Source organism: Anser anser (assembly GCF_964211835.1).
Source record: "Anser anser genome assembly, chromosome: 14".
Classification (NCBI taxonomy): Eukaryota; Metazoa; Chordata; class Aves; order Anseriformes; family Anatidae; genus Anser; species Anser anser.
In genome coordinates, this window is record NC_139735.1 from 17,798,178 (window position 1) to 17,817,404 (window position 19,227).

Here is a 19,227-nt window from a genome sequence, read left to right on the forward strand (position 1 = left end):
GCAGCATCAGCAAGTCCATATCATTATTTTAACTCTGAAAACTTGGGGCCTGCTTTAATATTTTTCCCCTAAGGCCCACTTTCACCATTACAACAGTAAAAATTAATCACTAGTTGGCATTTTTACCAAAGGGGTTTTTGGGGACTAGCGTTTTGCCAAAATGTCTACAGCTCCTATTTAAATCCTTCGGGGCGCTGAGTTTCTGATGGATGTTTAGTGTTCATTTTCATATTATGAATCTCACTTCTGTGTTAAGAATCACACAGAGACCTGCAAGGTAAGGACCTGGTTATCACAGACCTCTACTCTTTTGACTACCTGGAAAACTTCAACAGTGACCATGCAGTGTCTGTGAAGCTCCACAGAATCACCACACCTCAAATGAGCACTCTGTTATAAGTCTCCACATTCCTTTTGAGAATGAAACTGAGGCAGGAAAACTCTGCTGACTGTACCACAAGGGAACTGCTCTAAGAAAACGTACGCCTCACATACCTTGTTTTTTTAAATCATTTAGCTGCTTTGGAGTATTTTGCCCATCTGTGTCCTCTTTCTCTCACTCAACTACATCTGCTTTGTGTTTAGAATCAGAATTTGCATCTGTGTAATATCACTGACCTCTCCGGGACCTGCTCGTGGGATGCTGGACTCTCATTCAGACAGCATGTGAATTGCTCATGGCATGGCTGCAGACCCCTGTGCAAACAAGCTTACCCTGCAGGCACGTTCAGGTGCACAAATGCTCTAGAAAGTAAGGTTTCTGAGTCTGAGGGGATGAGTGGGGATGCAGCAATGGAAGATAATTCATTTAGGAAGTCTGAGGGGGAACCTAAAGAAGGATCTAACCTGGAGAGGTAGCTAGGAGTGGAACTGCCAAGTGCCCAGCAGCCACCTCAGCAGAGTGAGTGGAACTGGAGCTATCCTCACTTGCTGTACAGGTGCCAGAGGTTGAAACCGGGTTGGGTTCAAAAATGAAGGAACTTCATCATCTGCTATACTGGGCAACTCTGAGATTGAGATGTGCTTTTTTTTTCTAATTAAATAGTTAACTGACATAAATGTAAAATTGATGGAAAAACACAGAAGTATTTTTAAGACCCTTCCAAAAGACAGCAGGTCTCTGCCTATGATCTTATTTCCATCAGGTTTTCATAACCTCATAACATATTTGCTGCCAGTTTCTATTTACTTTATGTGAAAACCTGTCTGTGAAATAAAAATCACCATTGCAAAGAGTCAAAGTAAAGAAGCAGTCATACTGAAAGTTTTATGAGTGGTGTTTTAATTCAGAGTCAAAAAGGGATTAACAACCCTACACTTTATTAGGTTTAATCTAAATACCTGCTCCTTGTATTTGTGTGCTGGGAGATATTTATACTATCTATTCAGCACTATGCTAACCATCAGGCTGACTATTCCCTGCAGCTCTGCTGACTCAAAATAATGACTTGTAGGGGAACTCTAATGACAGAACAAGGGGCAATTATAGACACAGCACGCGCCTTGGAATAACTGTGTGATGCATTTTGTGCAGTTGATTGACCTCATGTTCAAGTTCATTTGCACTCCGCTGCTGTAGATCTGGCCTATGCCTGAAGGTATATGGCTTGTTAATCTCAATATAAGAAGACAGAACAGATTAGATCACATCAGATTGTTCAGAAAAAAGCAAAACAGCTCCAGTGCTGGGGCGATAAATGATAGCAAGGAGATGAGGCTTTGCAAGCAAATATTCCTTTGCCTACAGACAGGACCACAAGAGGTGCTAAGAACAGATTATTTAGCCACTTTTAATGTTGATCTTCATGTATAGAAAAAGAGTGTCACTTTTTTCTTAGATATTTGAAAAGACTGCTATCATGAATTCTGAACAGCCAGACTAAACAACTTATAAAGGAAAAAAGTTCCTCTGAGAACTGGTCTATCTACCAAAAGCAAAACCCATCAGACTACTTCTCTCTATGTTCTCTCCGAAATAAAGCCCTGCTGTGATATAAGTCACTGCTCAAGTCAGAAGACCTTTTTCTGGTAACTTCTGATAACTTGTTTGTAATCCCAAAGCCAATATTTATTCCTCAAGAAGAGAGAAACTGTAGGTGGTTTCTCCCATCAATATTTATATTAATATTATCATCAAATCAACTACAGCCATCTAGCATTACTATGAAAGAAAAAAAAGGAGACAATGGTTAATGACAGTGTGCATTACCTTACATAACACTGGGTGCCAGCTACACTGAAGCACCTTCTCCAGAACTAAGGCTTTAATTCTCAACTGGTTCAAAACCGGTGCTCTTGTTCCTGGAGCCTGTTTAAAAGCAGTCCCACTCACCTACCCATCTAAAATTATTGTTAATGTGGACATTCATTTTTAATATATATCTGGGAAAAACTATACCAGCAATAGTGTTACAAGTGTGTGTATAAGGAAGGACACACACCTGGACTATGCAAATACAAACGTGCTTCTAAAATATTTATCCCCAAAATATCCCCTGATATACATGCTTATGCAAATTTATGCCGAGTGCTGTTTTTTTATTGTTGGTGGGATTTTTTTTAAACACTTTACTGTCAATGTGAAAAATTCTTACAAGTTAGCATTTCGTACCTACTCACTTTGCGATCTCTTTGTAATGCCAGCATTTCATGAAAAGGTCTCCTCATAAACCAGAGCCTAGGACAAAGCAAAATCAAACCCTAAGAGAAACAGCCAGGTCTTCAAAAACTCACATTCAGAAACCCCAAATTATATGCACAACACAGATTAGGTATCTTTAAATACAGGTGACGCTTGACTATTTAGCACTCTCTGCACATTGTCCCAGACAGCAGAGCACCCAAATGGTTGTGCATATTCCCAGACACAGAACCTGTATCCAGATATGAACTAGCAATACACATGCTTAACTTACTCATGCCTTCAGTGAACACACAGAAATCAACTTACTCTTGGCCAAACTAAATGCCACTTGCAAACTTCTTTTTCCAGAAAAATGCATCACTTTGATTGAAACATACTTTTAAACTTTTACCTCTAAAAAATATAGTCAAAAAAACAACTGCAACCACCAAAAAAAAATCAAACTGTTTTTGAATCCAGTGGAACTGTCACCACAAGAATGTGCTCTCACAACCCAAACCTTTAAACAGAGAAGCAATACATCCAGCCAGAAACAAGCTGAGCACAACAGTGAAACTAATTACTCATAACATAAAAGCAGACTACACCAACGATATGAAAATGAGTATGACTTTCTGTTCTAATGCTCAGAAATGAGCTTTTGACTTGGCACTTAGAAGTGATCAAGGGAACAGAACAATTGCCTTACCAGGAGGGACTAAAAAGGCTAGGACTTAGAAACAAGAAAGCTGAAACTCTTCTCTGAGGGAGACTGCGGCTTACAAAATTCATGAATGCAGAAGCCTGCTTCCTCAAATCCTAAAATACAAGACCTAGGGACAGTCAATAAAGGTAGGAAGGATGAAGAACAGATCACTGATACGAAGACAAAGATATCTCTCTCCTTAGAGTTTTAACTTACAGGACAGATTCTTGCATTAACTGAAACATTAGAAGAAGTGTGAGATACTTGGCTTTGTTCTTTGTATCTACTTTTATTATAGGTATTCCCATGGATTTTGCTCTGCTACTTGAAAGTGTGTTTACGACTGATGAAAAACACTTGCAAGCCAAGTCTTCAATATTTATTTGAACAGCAGGTAATAGCCTCCCTTGAATTTTCCCCCAAATTTACACCAACTGTTCAAGATGAATATTTAAAGATTAAAGAATCAGTGCTGCAGAACTGAATCAGCTATCTGGAAAGGAATGTTAGACACAGGAGTTACTGATCAGCATCATTCTAAAACCTGTGATATTAAGTATTTTTATTAGCTGACATGACATTTTACAAATCAAAAGAACTAGAAATGATGTATTACTGTTAGATAAGCTAATGAAAATTAACAGCCCTGCTAATTCAAATCAAATTCAAATCAATGACTTCAACACAAGAAGTTACTGCTTCCATTTAAGGATACAACTCAGACCAAGGCTTTAGCATAGCGAATTTACTACAAATAAACTACTTTAAAGTAAAACTGAGATTGTACACACAAGAAGTCCCACAAATAAGGGAAATAATGACAAGTTGAAGGTGTTCTGTGCCTGAAATCAGGCCTTGCTATAGCAATGCACAGTTAAGAGTCTGGAGTCTTACTGCAAAACTTTCATTGATCTATGGGAACAGAATCAAGCCATAAATCATTCGAGAAGTCCTCTGCACAAGAGGGGCAATAAATGCAACCTATTATTAATTACTGAAGAACATTACCATCTACTAAGATCCATTTTTTATCTGATAAATTCTTACTGTATTTTTTTAATAGCAAGATTCATTTATTGACTTGTATGGTATCACTTACACAGATAAACTGTACAAATACTGCAGTGTAAGACTAGCTTTCTTTCTATCCCTATCAGAGAATGTCAGTGACGCAATTTCTCTTATTGTAAAGGTCAATATCTGATTACAATCTGAGTTTGAAACAAATAATTTAATGAGACATATCCTAAAGACATAAAATCTTCTCTGCCTCTGCTGGGCTGCTTTTTTTCCCTTATCTGACACGCTGCAATGTGTTAGCCAAAATGACCTTTCTTCCCATTAATGAGGATAAGATCTCAAGATGTCTGACTTATTTAGCATGAAATCACTCCAACAGTGGCTGAAGATTAATGTGTAGCAATGTCTCCTGCGCTTTGCTAAAGACATCTGACTTTGGTCAATTTTATTCTTTTACTTACAAGACCAATGAGGTTCTTCTTAGGAACTCTTCCTTGAAAATTCAGAGACAGGATAAAAATGAATAGAGTGCAAAAGCATCTACTAAACTTGCATTTTAGAAACCTATATGCTCTTGCATATGCCGGTTGCAACATGGATTATTTAGGTGTCTTTCATTCCTCCAGATGACCAAACCTCTGCTTTTTCCATCTACTTCCCAAAAATTAATGTTAGGATGCAGTAGTGTCAATTCTGTACTTAAATATCGATGTCTATTTCAAAAAGGTAAGAAACATAATGAACTTTTATTGTTATTTTTATATATATTTACTCCACTAAATGCTTATCAACAGCTGTTTATACACACCAATATACCCAATGAAAAGGAACAAACTGTAGAAAAAGGCTCACAAATGGAAAACATCGTACCAAAATGACCTAAGGAGTTACTACACTCAAGATACAAAGGCAAAATAAGAAACGCTATAACCATACTGTTGAAACACAGCACTATATGCGCTCCACTGGGAGCTTCAGTGAAGCTGAACCTTGGGAGAACTTTTTCCCCAACAGGTGAACAATTTATTCAAATCGCATTTCAAAATACATTCAATTGTCAAGAATGAATGGACTGAAGCACTTTACACCAGCTCAGAATGGAAACTCCAGTTGCTTCTGCTGTTCTCTGTTGCAATGAAAGACTGAAATGTCCAATTTGATGGCAAAACATAAAACAGTTTAGAGGAAGACATTTAATCGCAGAGGGATGGCACTTGAGTCAGAAAGAGATGAAGAGGTTGAAGATGCCTGCAGTGGTACAGGCTGCCCAGAGAATCTGTGGATGCCCCCTCCCTGGGGGTGCTGAAGACATGTCCCACCTCTGCTGCACCTTGCCATCCCCACAGACCGACAGCGCCAGGGTTGAAGACACAGGGGGGTGGACACTAACACACTGGCATCACCGCCACTGGAGACACTAAAATGTCCCTTTCCTTCTTGGCAGCTCCATGTCCCAAAGGAAATGCAAAACACAACTATAATTTTTCCTCGCCTCCTCTCAGTCCCCTAGTTTTCTCTCTAACAGCTTGGACAAGATTACAATAAGATGACTTTTTTGAGACCGGAGAAAATGAATTTGCTCACTGATCATTTAGTGCACGTAATTAGTCACAACTGCTGTAACGTGGGTGGAGGGAGACAGAGAAAGACAGAGAAAGCAGATTAAAGAAACAAACCATAATACTCCCCATAAAGTCCTTGGAAGAGTCAGAACCTTTTCAATCTTATAATTGCCTATGTGAATATCCAGTTTTTATTTCCAGTGGCTTAACAACTTTAATTTAAATAGGAAATAGTTGAATATATAATAATTGCTTGTTCATTTTACATGCACTATAGTTCATTAAAATAAAACACCTACTTGGCTGGATATCCAGTACTTAACAGTGATTTTACAGCACATGTAGATGTTGATAAATTGACACAAACTGACTGAGCAAACATTCCAAAATCAAATAGGATTTTAGCTTCTTTAATTAGAGAGAAAGTAGAAAGCAAAAGTTAAACTAAAAGGGGTAGAAAACATTATATGTTCAAATGTTGCTTAAATAGGTAAAAATAATCCAGACAGTATTTTCAGACACTTAACTCAGGCAGCTAGCTCCTCCAATATTTGGAAATCTAACCCTTTTTAGTACAACCAGCAGGTCTAATAAATTCTTTTCAGTTCCTTCAGCAAATGAAACCTTGCACTAAATGGTGAGGGGGCAATACTGAAACCCTTTCAATTAAGAATGCAAAACACCAGCTAAGTTAAATAAATGGAAGTAAACACACTACCAGTATCAGTGTGGCCAAGACGTACTTGAACACAGATTTAAATGAGAGTAGCTTGAAACTGAAGGAGGAGAGCACACCTGAAAGTCTTCACTTCAAGAGCCGAGCTAAGCTCCTTCACAGAAGCAGGTAACTGCAAGCAGGGTCTCCAGACAGACGGACACAGCACCCAAAGAACGTCTGCGCAGAAAAGAAAAAAAAAAGAGATGGCAACAGCTTAAAGGGTCCTGAAACAAGAAAGGGAGCTTTGCACCCTGCTGTGTCAGGGCAGCATCTTTTTGCCTTTCTTGGTGAAAAAGCAGAATTTCAGAGAAATGGGATTCAATAGCCTATTTCTTCTTCTAAAAGAAGTGAGCTACAGAAACCCAAACTGAACATTTCCTCTGATCAAAAAGCAATGACAATATTTAAACAGGAAAGTTTATGGAGTGTGTAAATTACAATGCCTTATATTCAGGAGGCAGATTATTATCCCATGCAATCTACCACTGTGGAGAGGCCAACAAATTTAAAATCTTTCTCGGATCTCTGAAGGGCAACTGAATTCCTTTCCCCTTCCCTCTCCCACAAGCCATCTTTGGTACCTGGTCCTTTTCCCTTCAGATAGGGTTTTCATGCTCCCTGAGGAAGAAAGGATGGCTCCACATAACATACTTGCCTACGCCTGCTCCTTTTCCTCAAAGCTCTGTACAGCATCCCATAGAGCAGCAATGTAAAAACCAGTTCCTGCCTGTGCTCTAGCAGCTCTTGGTCTGCATGGTCTGCAACACCATACGTGGAGAAAAACCTACAGGAATGCAAATGCTGCCACATCAGGTATTTGCCGCACCTCGAGTACTGTGTTCAGTTCTGGGCCCCTCGCTACAGGAAGGACATGGACGTGCTCGAGCGAGTCCAGAGAAGGGCGACCAAGCTGGTGAGGGGTCTGGAGAACAAGTCTTACGAGGAGCGGCTGAGGGAGCTGGGCTTGTTCAGCCTGAAGAAGAGGAGGCTCAGGGGCGACCTTATCGCTCTCTACAGTTACCTGAAAGGAGGCTGTAGAGAGGTGGGGGTTGGTCTGTTCTCCTACGTGCCTGGTGACAGGACGAGGGGGAATGGGCTAAAGTTGCGACAGGGGAGTTTTAGGTTGGATGTTAGGAAGTACTTCTTTACCGAAAGGGTTATTAAGCATTGGAACGGGCTGCCCAGGGAGGTGGTGGAGTCACCATCCCTGGAGGTCTTTAAAAGACGTTTAGATGTAGAGCTTAGGGATATGGTTTAGTGGAGTACTTAGTGTTAGGTCGGAGGTTGGACTCGATGATCTTGAGGTCTCTTCCAACCTAGAGAAATCTGTGAATCTGTGAATCCTTGAGGTGCTGAAGTGTCCCGAAGGAGATTCTTAAGAAAGGTTCAGGCCTCATTCAGGTAGCCAGAGACCCCTTTACCACCCTAGCCACTTAGTGCTACGGCCTTGTTTTTGCACATGGCACAGAGGCTTGTACTTAACTGTTTAAAAGATTTCCTTCCAGACCATCTTCCTTTTCTGAAATGAAAGCCTTTGGCTTTTTGTTGCCCTCACTGTAAGGTATCCATGTTGATTTGTTTTATTCATATGAGTAGATCAGACACCTGAATAATTAAAAAGGGCTTTGCTCTCTGTAACGAGCAAAACAGTAGCTCAGCCTGGTCATGCTTTTACCATTAAAGAATAAAACAAACAAACAAAAAGAAAAAAAGAAGAAAAAGTAGGTTATGGTCTTGTATAAACAAAACAAAAATACAAGCTCATATCAAAATGCATACCTAGAACTTCTTATTAAGGTATACAGTAACACTATAGTTATATTGGTGGAAGATGATGTTTAAATTTCAGTTTAGATGCCAACAGAAGAGATCTGTGCACAAAGTCTGACAGTCTCAACATTTTAAAATTTTTTCACATTATCATTACTTCAGCAGTGATCTGACAGACCACTGACATTCACTGTCATGGCTTACTAACCAGGATATGGGGAGGGCGGCGGGTTTGCAGTAGGTCTTGTCTTTTTCTCCCAGAGAAGAAGCGGCAGAAAAAGGCAGGTTTTCCTAACGCTCAGGCTTCTGTAAAGCGATAGATTTGTTCAAATGTGGAGTGATGCATGGGTTCAGATCCCCTCAGGGAAATAATCATTACAGAGGTGGGATATACACTGACATCTGAAAATAACACGACAGTGGTGTCAGATGCAGCCCCTCTTTCTGAAATCCGCCCCTGGTGTGACTGCAAAAAAAAAAAATTCAGAGCCTCAAAGACCTCTCTCCTGAGCTAAAGAAAATCTCCATTATCATTTGGCAGCAAGAGATTTGACATCCTCTCTGCATGCTCCTGCTGCTGGAAGGCATGAACATTAGACCTGCAAGCAAAACACACGTACGTAGAAAACCAGTAGCAAAAAGAGCACCAAGAGGAGAAGTTGCTATCTTTTCACTAAAAATCCTGTGGCCTATTTTGATTTATCAGTGGAAAATTGCATTTAAAAATTCAGGGGGAAACTCCAATCCTTTCTTAATTAAAGCATCCCTGTAGTTTCCCTGCAAGGTAGCCAACTTCATTTGTTGTTTCAAAGAATGACTGGATGAGTGCTAAAAGGCAGAAGGTATTATCAGGGCAGTGACCTCTCTGATGCTTTATAGATTCACAACAAAGCAGCTTTATTGATATGATTTTAAAGAGCTCTCTGAGGCACAAAATGCCATTGCTGTTCGAATAAATAGCAGACATCCCCTTGAGAACAACAGATGGCATCCAAGGTGACTTATCTCCCAAACAGGTAAGCACTCACTTTCACTTATTTGTAAATAGCCATCATTTATCCTGGTTTGTTCAGCAGGTCCCAGTGGTGTCACCTGCATCAATGACTAAAAGGAATGGATGGCAAAAATAAAATGTAAAAGTGCAAGTTTAACTTCTTTTGCCCCTCAGCAAATCTGAGCCCTGAAGCGCTACATAAAGAAACCTGTGAAAATAAAAAGTAATGGTTCTCTTGATAAAAATTATGTATTTCAGTAGAGTCTGAATTCGGCATAGGGGAATAGCGATATCCTTTTTTCCTGCTGCAATTCTAGTAAAAAAGAACTTACCTCACTGAAACATCTGAGTAAAAAACAAGTTTTGTAACTAGCATGGATATCAAGAATGAGCATTAATAGCTTAGGCAGAGATGCACAGCTGCACGTTGCTTATTAAAACGCTTTATCATTCATTAAGGCCCACTGGCAGAATCAGAAGAGCTGGAAGACTTTCCAGGCTGTTCTTTGAAAATGTTTCACAACCAGCAGTAGAAGCAACTCACTTAAAGCGATAACATTTCTCATTCTACCACAAAACAAGCAAACAAGCAAACCAAAACACACAAAGACAGACCTCCCTGACAGACACGTCCCAAGCTCATCAGACCAGACTGCAGAACGTTTTGGTCTCTGGAAGAGAATTATCTACACTGGCATTTTAGTCTGGTCAGCAGCACTCTTTGGAAGCAAATCCCTCCACTGTGCCCCTAAGCACACGTTGGTTCACATAACACTTGGACTCGCAACACTGCGATGGGGATTTGCCCTCAGAAGTGGCTGAAGAGAAGCTGCTCGCAGACAGCATACCAAGCACACTCAGCTAGTAAGAGCCACAGGACCTCTTAGTCCGCAGGGCCAGAACAAAGGTACACTGACATAAGCTGCTCCCCACTCCTACCACATCCTTAGCACCAACTCTTCTGCTCTGCAGGTCTGCTCCTACTGCACCACACTGCTGCTCACGCACACATCTCCAAAGGCACAAGCTCAGGACTGAAGGATCCCACCCTAAGCTATTGACCTCAAGTAGCATTTTCCACAGAACTCAACATTTCTCCAAAGAACTCAACGACACTCCTTCTCTTGCTCGTCCTGGTTCAGACCCGGTCCAGTCCAGGTGCCTGGTCTGTATTTAGATTCTAGGATAGCTCTGTAACAATCTCTCCAAGGTCCAAAATGAGATGAAACAGTTCTCAGATATTCAGCACCTGCCAGAATTTGCAATTATTAAACCTGTAGGTCACCACATTTTCGGAAAACAGTAGTAAGATTGCATATTAGCAAAACACTTTTCTACCTGAGGAATCAACTAGCAACTGGGTTTCAATGCTTAGTTTTTTTCTGTTATCACATCATGAGGCTTGACAACGCAGGGCAAAACGTGAACTGGCATAAGGGTTCTCCTCTTAAAAACCTTGAATAAGAATCACAGGTAGAAAGGCAGGGGAAAGGGTTGTGACTGTTCAGTTCAATTTTGCAAACCACAAAGATTCAGCTGCCTCCAATTACAAACAATTTTGAACCTGTGCTCCCATTCCTACAGCTCATAGAAGTTTAGGGTGAAGTTGCTGCAGTGGGATCACATACCTTTAATAACCTCAACTCACTAAAGCAAGCTTATTTATGCCAGGTTTTGCATTCAGGTTGCATCACCGGAAGGAATGAGAACGGAAATAGATTTGGTTTCTACTCCCATTAGAGGACTCCTATGGAAAAGCTCTATCACAATTCTACCCTGTGGTCACAGGAAAACACACAAAGCACTAACCAAGGAGGGAAAAGCTACACCAAGCAGGCAGAATATATTGTGCTGTCCGTATGTGAGCATCACTAAAACATGTAACAGCAACAACAAACCCACAAACAGATCCCTCCTTACCACGCTTACTATTAGCATCCCATTGACCTCCCTTACCCTCACCTATACTTCAGCTCGATGACTACAATTGAAGTTCACTGTTCATTGCCCTATTTCTAGTATACAAAAAGCCCATTCCTAATTTATTTCTGAGGAAGTGCATCAGGAAAAAAAATCCCCTTTTAAAATGAAGAGAAGGCTTGGCAGCGTTGAGCACTTGCTGTGAAGTAACACAAGACATCCTTCAAGAGCTGAGTATTGCCCTCAGACTAATGCCCAAACCGGCAGAGACAAGCATTTGAAAGAAGTGACATCCAGCTGGCAGCACTGCCATGATGCTGCTAAGTCATGCTCAAATTCAGGCCACTCTTTTCACTGCTTTTCGTACAATTTCTGAACAGCAGGGGAGTAGGAAAGCGTCCATGAACAAAAGAAGGAATGACAGAAGAGATTTACTTTTCCTTAAATTGTTAAAGAGAGCTGAAAAATGCCTATAGTTTACTGATATTAAGATGTATTTTGGTGATAGGTTTCCATACTGTGCATGATGCCTCGTTCCATCCTCCAAAAATGCTATTTATGAAATATTAGCATTCAAATTCATCTGTCAAAACGATTGTAGATGTGGTATAGAAGGGCTACATTATCATCTGCTCTGCAGTTTGCCTCAGAGCAATCTTGATTCAGATATTTACATAACCAAAGATTATGACATCTTTTCCAGCCCTTTTGATGCATCTGTCAGCAAGATGTCAGTGGAATCAGATTAATTCCAGCTAGATTTTTTCCTGATACCCAAGAATAGCTGTGAGGCATGAAGCAGTCATTTCAACAGGCAGCAAATTTGTTTTCCAAAAAAACAAAAACAAAACCAACCCTGACAAATCATTTGAAGCAGCAAACACTTACACACAAGAGCGTCACATGTGTTGTTTTATTACCCTGGAAGCCCGAGATGTGGAGGATGTCAAGTCTGACTAAGATGTGAAGTCAAGTCTTACTATTGACAGAAGGATCTTTAAGAGTTTGAAAGTACTAAAACATCCCCCATGCCCCCCCCAGACTCTGAAAAATTACACATGATAGAAGGACACAGAACCAGCCACCACCAAGGTGGATCTTGCCAAAGACTCCTTCCATGTGCTGCTGAGTCTTGTCCAAGTTCACGGGTTACACAACTCAACATCTCCACAAAGCTCCCCCAGCACCTTACATCCACTCTGCTTAATGCTCTCATTCCTCCCCAGGAAGAACACGACAGAGCTTGACGCTGACGAAAACTCTTCCAGCTCTCCACAACCGATTCTGATGACAAAATGGGCACAGACACTTGTGCTTTGTCAACACTGAGGCTGCTTTATGCTATTACTAAAGAAACTATACTAGGTGGTAAAAGACAAGAATATTCTCATAAAGGTCAATATGCAAGGACAGAATAAAGAGGTGTAAAATAATTCAGTACTAGGACCTTACAGCATAAAACACAAACAGTATTTACAGAGAATAATGTCTGTGTATAGATTGATGCTGAAGGAGAGGAAAGGATTATGGAGCAGATGATACAGAAGAGTCAAAAAGGACAGAGAAAATGACAGAATAGAAGAAGAAGAAATGGAGTTAAAAAAGGGGGAATTGGGAACTTAGACATCAACGGAAGAAAAAAACAACAACCAACAGCAATGCAGCAGATGAACTAGCATGCAGCTAGATGCAAATCCCATACCAGGACTATAGGGGAGATCAAAAGCAGCATCAGGGAACTTGTGGGAATTTCTCCAAGCCTTTCACTCACTTCCTCCTGCTGAAAGATGAGCAAAGCAGGTGCCCACTATTACCAACGGCTGGAAACAAAACGAAAGTGGTGGAGATAAATTTAGCTCACAAACATTCGCATAGTTGAGCCTTATAATCCCAACTCTTTTTTATTTCCCAGTTTCTTTTGCAAAACTGGAAATTCTTCCAAAAACATGCCTTGTTTGCCTAATGTTTTGCATTGTTAGGAATAAGTTAATTAGTAGTGACATACAGTGATACGATTTATCTGCTGAGACCTTATTTGTTTGTCCATTTACAAACATATCATACTACAGATAAAGCTCTAAGTCTACAAAGGCCCAATTTAAATATCATCTCAAGCATTCCTGCCCTCAGAATACTGTAACTATCGTCATTACCAATCACTCGTTGGCTCAACTGTCAGGTTTAAATCCTCCTCCATAATTTTAAAGCTTTTTTCTCCAGTGTACCAGCACCTGACATTATATCATGTGTACAGATGAAAGACAAAAGGCATCTGACTAATATTAAATGATGTCACTCAGCTAGGGCTAGGAGGATGCCAACTGGTCAAATTCTCCCAAATCTTTGAACAGATGCTGTGGATATTCCAGTTATTATTTCAATTTCACACCCTTCCTATCTAGGCTGACAGCTGGTTTTGACAGTCTGCTCTCTTCTTCTCAGCTCTCACGTCAACCTCAGACACCTAATAACTGGGTTAGAGCTTAAACAATAGTGATTAGACCAGGTGGAGGAGGAAGCATGGTGGCAATAAAAATTAAGATGCTTCAGTAAACCTTCAAACTCTGGCCACTTCAGCTGAAAGCAGCTTTACCAGAACTCATACAGCAAGACAAAATCATTCAAAGGAGAAAAACAGGAATTTTACAAAGGCATTGGTGTACCTTGTTGGTTTTCTTTAATGATACTAGACTAATTTCTGTGAAGAAGTATGACTGACCAGTCTTAAAGTCTCAAGATTGAGATGCGTCAACCATGGGCTGACAGGTCAGGTGCACAACCTTCTTCTTGGCAGCTCTCATTGTGAAAATATCCTACACCTTCCAAGTAATTTGATGAAATTTAGTGCTCGTTAAAACAGCGAAGCCCCTTGCTTCTCAAATCACTTTAACACAGCATCAAATAAATAATCCGAAGAAAGAACTGAGGATCAGACCCCATCACATTTAAGCATGTCAAGTAGCACTGTATGCTGTCAACACAAGAATCCAGCCCGATGCAGAGTGTGCTCTCTTCCACAGTAAGGAGAGCTGTAATAACTGCAATGCATTTCTGCCATCTGTTAAATAATTCATTCAAACAAGAACTGCAGATGTATTTTTTTACAGAAATGCTGGCTGTGTATTTAAAAGGTAACCTCTACAATCCTCACATTCATAATTAGGTTTGTGGGTAGACTGAAGAATAGAATTCCATTCGTAGAAAAGCTCAACAGATGGTATTGTGTATTAAAGTAGAATCATGTGAAAACTATTTGAACAAATGGCAGATGTGTCTGTCAGCCTTCTCCTGTGCCATTAAAATAAAGATTTGCATTTAGGCCAGTTTTCAGACTACAAAAAATTCACAAAAATCCTCTGAAGCTTATGTTGGCTAAGGACCTTTGCAGGCCTACAGATAACCATTAAGGAGAATTAAAAAAAAAAAAAAAAGTAGCATGGGATTTGCATGGCATCCAGGTTTGTCTCCTTATCCAATCTCACCTTCAGATTCTTTCCAAAGGTCCCTCTAAGCATACAGAAGAGATGGCACCTGGGTGGACTTCAGACAACAGCACGTGGCTGGCTAGCTATTAAGGCAATCTTTTGTGGGTTTTCCCCCTTATAAATGCTAACATACTGCCAAGCCCATCGAGAATTTGCTTCAAGTAGCAGTGCCTGCTATCTAGGTCAGTCTGCAAGTGCTTTGGTTTAATACAAATCATACAAAGGATGCAGAAGAGAAATTGTGCAGTATAGAAAAGGCTCACAAGAGCTCAAGATTCAAGGCTTGTAAGAGCTCAAGGGTCTGCATTCTACCATTTGAGGTTTACATTTTCCTACATACTACTTATTGTTGATGCAGCCATTCTATTTAATATATATATATATTATTTTTTCACGGGAAAAGCAATGAACTGCTCTGTGTCATTGTCTGTGTAACTGGGAACCACTGCAAGAAGTTAGTAACTAAATACATACAGTTACTATTCATAAACTTTCCACCAGGTGCCAATACCTGCTACTACTGAAATAAGATGGGAGTTTTGCCATTAGTATAGCCAAGTTGGGAGAGTATTTGCTGAGCGAGCAAGAATAAAAAATTGTTCAGTTACTAGAGAAAATACTGCTTAAATACACATAATAAAAAGAACAATGTTTTACTTTGAAGAGCTTAGTTCATTTTATTTTTAGGAATACCTTTGAAAGAGTCAAATCCTCTCTAAGAAGCAATTGCCCAAGGCAATAAAACACATCAATATTTTGATGATAAAAAATCCATAGTTTTACATTTAGCTGTTATGGAAGTTAATTCTTAACTAAGGCTTATCTTGGGCTTTCGTTTACCCAGAACACAAGAACTATCTTCCCTGGGGAAGAAGAGAGAGCCTGCTAGCTACTTCTGATTAGCGAAGAATCAAAGCTCGGCTCAGGCGTTAACGCCTCGGGAACCACCTGGTCCCAGCTCTGGCTGCCCTGCAATCCAGCGCCAAGTCTACAGCATCACCAACTGCCTTACTGGGAGGTAACTCTGTACAAGTCTCTTTCATTCTGATGCTTTCTGTTACTATGACATATCTTGCCTAGACTTAAAATTCTGAAGGGCAGAGGAGTCCAGGAAGGCTGGGCGCTCCTCAAGAAGGAAATCGTGATGGCACAGGAGCGGTCCGTCCCCACGTGCCCAAAGACGAGCCGGCGTGGAAGAAGACCGGCCTGGCTCAACAGAGAGTTGCGGCTTGTGCATAGCAGAAAAAAGAGGGTTTATAATCTTTGGAAAAAAGGGCGGGCCACTGAGGAGGACTACAAGGATGTAGCGAGGCTGTGCAGGGAGAAAATGAGAAAGGCCAAAGCTCATCTGGAGCTCAACCTGGCTACTGCCGTTAAAGATAACAAAAAAATCCTTTTACAAATATATCGACGCGAAACGGAGGACTAAGGAGAATCTCCATCCTTTACTGGATGCGAGGGGGAACCTAGTTACTAAGGATGAGGAAAAGGCTGAGGTGCTTAATGCCGCCTTTGCCTCAGTCTTTAGCGGCAATACCGGTTGTTCTCTGGATACCCAGTGCCTTGAGCTGGTGGAAGGGGATGGGGAGCAGGATGTGGCCTTCGCTATCCATGAGGAAATGGTTGGCGGCCTGCTACAACACTTGGATGTGCGCAAGTCAATGGGGCCGGATGGGATGCACCCGAGGGTACTGAAAGAACTGGCGGAGGAGCTGGCCGAGCCGCTTTCCATTATTTATCGGCAGTCCTGGCTATCGGGGGAGGTCCCGGTTGACTGGCGGCTAGCCAATGTGACGCCCATCTATAAGAAGGGCCGCAGGGCAGACCCGGGGAACTATAGGCCTGTTAGCTTGACCTCAGTGCCAGGAAAGCTCATGGAGCAGATTATCCTGAGGGTCATCACGCGGCACTTGCAGGGCAAGCAGGCGATCAGGCCCAGTCAGCATGGGTTTACGAAAGGCAGGTCCTGCTTGATGAACCTGATCTCCTTCTATGACCAAGTGACGCGCTTGGTGGATGAGGGAAAGGCTGTGGATGTGGTTTACCTTGACCTCAGTAAGGCTTTTGACACCGTTCCCCACAACATTCTCCTCAAGAAACTGGCTGCTCGGGGCTTGGACTGGCGTACGCTTCGCTGGGTTAGAAACTGGCTGGATGGCCGGGCCCAGAGAGTTGTGGTGAATGGAGTCAAATCTGGTTGGAGGCCGGTCACTAGTGGTGTCCCCCAGGGCTTGGTACTGGGGCTGGTCCTCTTTAATATCTTTATCGATGATCTGGATGAGGGCGTCCAGTGCACCCTCAGTAAGTTTGCAGATGACACCAAGCTAAGTGCGTGTGTCGATCTGCTCGAGGGTAGGAAGGCTCTGCAGGAGGATCTGGATAGGCTGGACCGATGGGCTGAGGCCAACTGTATGAAGTTCAACAAGGCCAAGTGCCGGGTCCTGCACCTGGGGCGCAACAACCCCAAGCAGCGCTACAGGCTGGGAGGTGAGTGGTTGGAAAGCTGTCTGGCAGAGAAGGACCTGGGAGTATTGGTTGATAGTCGGCTGAATATGAGCCAGCAGTGTGCTCAGGTGGCCAAGAAGGCCAACAGCATCCTGGCTTGTATAAGAAGCAGTGTGGCCAGCAGGTCTAGGGAAGTGATTGTGCCCCTGTACTCGGCTCTGGTGAGGCCGCACCTCGAGTACTGTGTTCAGTTTTGGGCCCCTCGCTACAAGAAGGACATGGAGGTGCTCGAGCGAGTCCAGAGAAGGGCGACCAAGCTGGTGAGGGGTCTGGAGAACAAGTCTTACAAGGAGCGGCTGAGGGAGCTGGGGTTGTTCAGCCTGGAGAAGAGGAGGCTCAGGGGCAACCTTATCGCACTCTACAGGTACCTTAAAGGAGGCTGTAGAGAGGTGGGGGTTGGTCTGTTCTCCCACGTGCCTGGTGACAGGACGAGGGGGAATGGGCAAAAGTTGCTACAGGGGAGTTTTAGGTTGGATGTTAGGAAGTACTTCTTTACCGAAAGGGTTATTAAGCATTGGAACGGGCTGCCCAGGGAGGTGGTGGAGTCACCATCCCTGGAGGTCTTTAAAAGACGTTTAGATGTAGAGCTTTGCGATATGGTTTAGTGGAGTACTTAGTGTTAGGTCGGAGGTTGGACTCGATGATCTTGAGGTCTCTTCCAACCTAGAAATCTGTGAAATCTGTGAAATCTGTGAAAATTAGAAAGTACCCTCAGAGCCAACATTTGTGAACAATGTTTTCTCATTGTGTGCACCGGCTTTGAACAATAGGGATGTGTATTTGTCCAAACTCGGTGCCAAAGGCAAGAGCCTGGCTGCCTCTTGGAGAGCTGGATATACTGCCACCACGCGGTGCTTAAACCCAGCTAATCCCATTACACACATCAGGAGCTGTAAGAGCATCCTGAGCAGTCCCGTTCTTTCAGAGCTCTGCAGTCTGTGGAAGGATAGACAGCCAGTGACAGTGTCTTCAGGCACACAGAGAAACTCCTTCTCTGTGCCACAGGAAAGCACATGCAGACCGACAAGGAGAAGCCGGTCCACTCCCTTGGGCATAATGCAGCATCGTGTGAAAAATAATTCTACCTCTTCACCCCCAGAGCTGGTGCAGTTTGGAGGTATATATAGGTATAATGCTCTCTGCTTGTGCAAGACACTGCAAAGGAATTCTCTCTTTTTGAGTAAATCCCTTTATCAAAGACAGCTCAGATGGATTCCCCAACTTCCTGAGCTGTCTTTATGCAGACAGCCCGTCTAATAACCGATACTGTGCTGTGTAGTGCATCTTCCAAACTTCTGGCAGACAGTTGCTGCAAACTTCTCATTTATTTCACTGCATCTTCCCATTCTCCTGCAATCATACTTATTGGAGGTGAAATATGGAATAACAGCTTTCTTTTTTTGGAGCTTTTTCTGTTCATTTTTCCATAAAACATTTATATTCTACTTTCAATTCCAACTAGTTCAGGGAAGAGCATTGAATTCTGTAGATAACTGGGCTCTTGCTCTAAAGACCTAATTCTTTCCCAGCAGGTAGTAAAGAAAAAGGAAGCACAGTTGTGCCTATTAAGACAGATCACAACATTAAGATAAGTCTTTATCTAAAAATGGAGGACAGAGAGCTTGCAAATTTGCCCGTAATCCATACGCTCTGTCACTGAGAGCAAGCTTTCTGTTGTGCTTATATCTCTTTTAACTTTGTCATGAAGCAAATTACAGGTAAATGCAACAATCCAAAGATCTCATCAAAACTATTTTGCACTAACTTAAGTGTTTGGGTTGTTTACATCAGGTAATTCTGTGACAAAATGTACGGGACCAACACAAAGCTCTAAATGAACACTGACAACTAACCAGGCACACAACAATTTCAGAACTACACTTAAAGGGCTTTCAATTTTGTTGTTGGTTTTTGTTTTCATTTT

The 19,227-nt window shown here is 41.8% G+C and overlaps 1 protein-coding gene across 19 annotated transcripts in view; it reads right to left on the minus strand.

The window, feature by feature from the left end:
• Nucleotides 1-19,227, minus strand: part of LOC310881738 (uncharacterized protein) — a 796,919-nt gene that overhangs the window by 662,798 nt on the left and 114,894 nt on the right. For 16 of the 19 annotated variants that reach the window (XR_014572528.1, XR_014572545.1, XR_014572548.1 and 13 more), the window contains exon 8: nucleotides 2,612-2,677. The gene's annotated coding sequence lies outside the window, so the exon portion shown is untranslated. Of the gene's footprint in view, nucleotides 1-2,611; nucleotides 2,678-6,706; nucleotides 6,807-19,227 lie in introns of all 19 variants that reach the window. The other 3 variants (XR_014572560.1, XR_014572531.1, XR_014572558.1) reach the window with 2 other exon arrangements.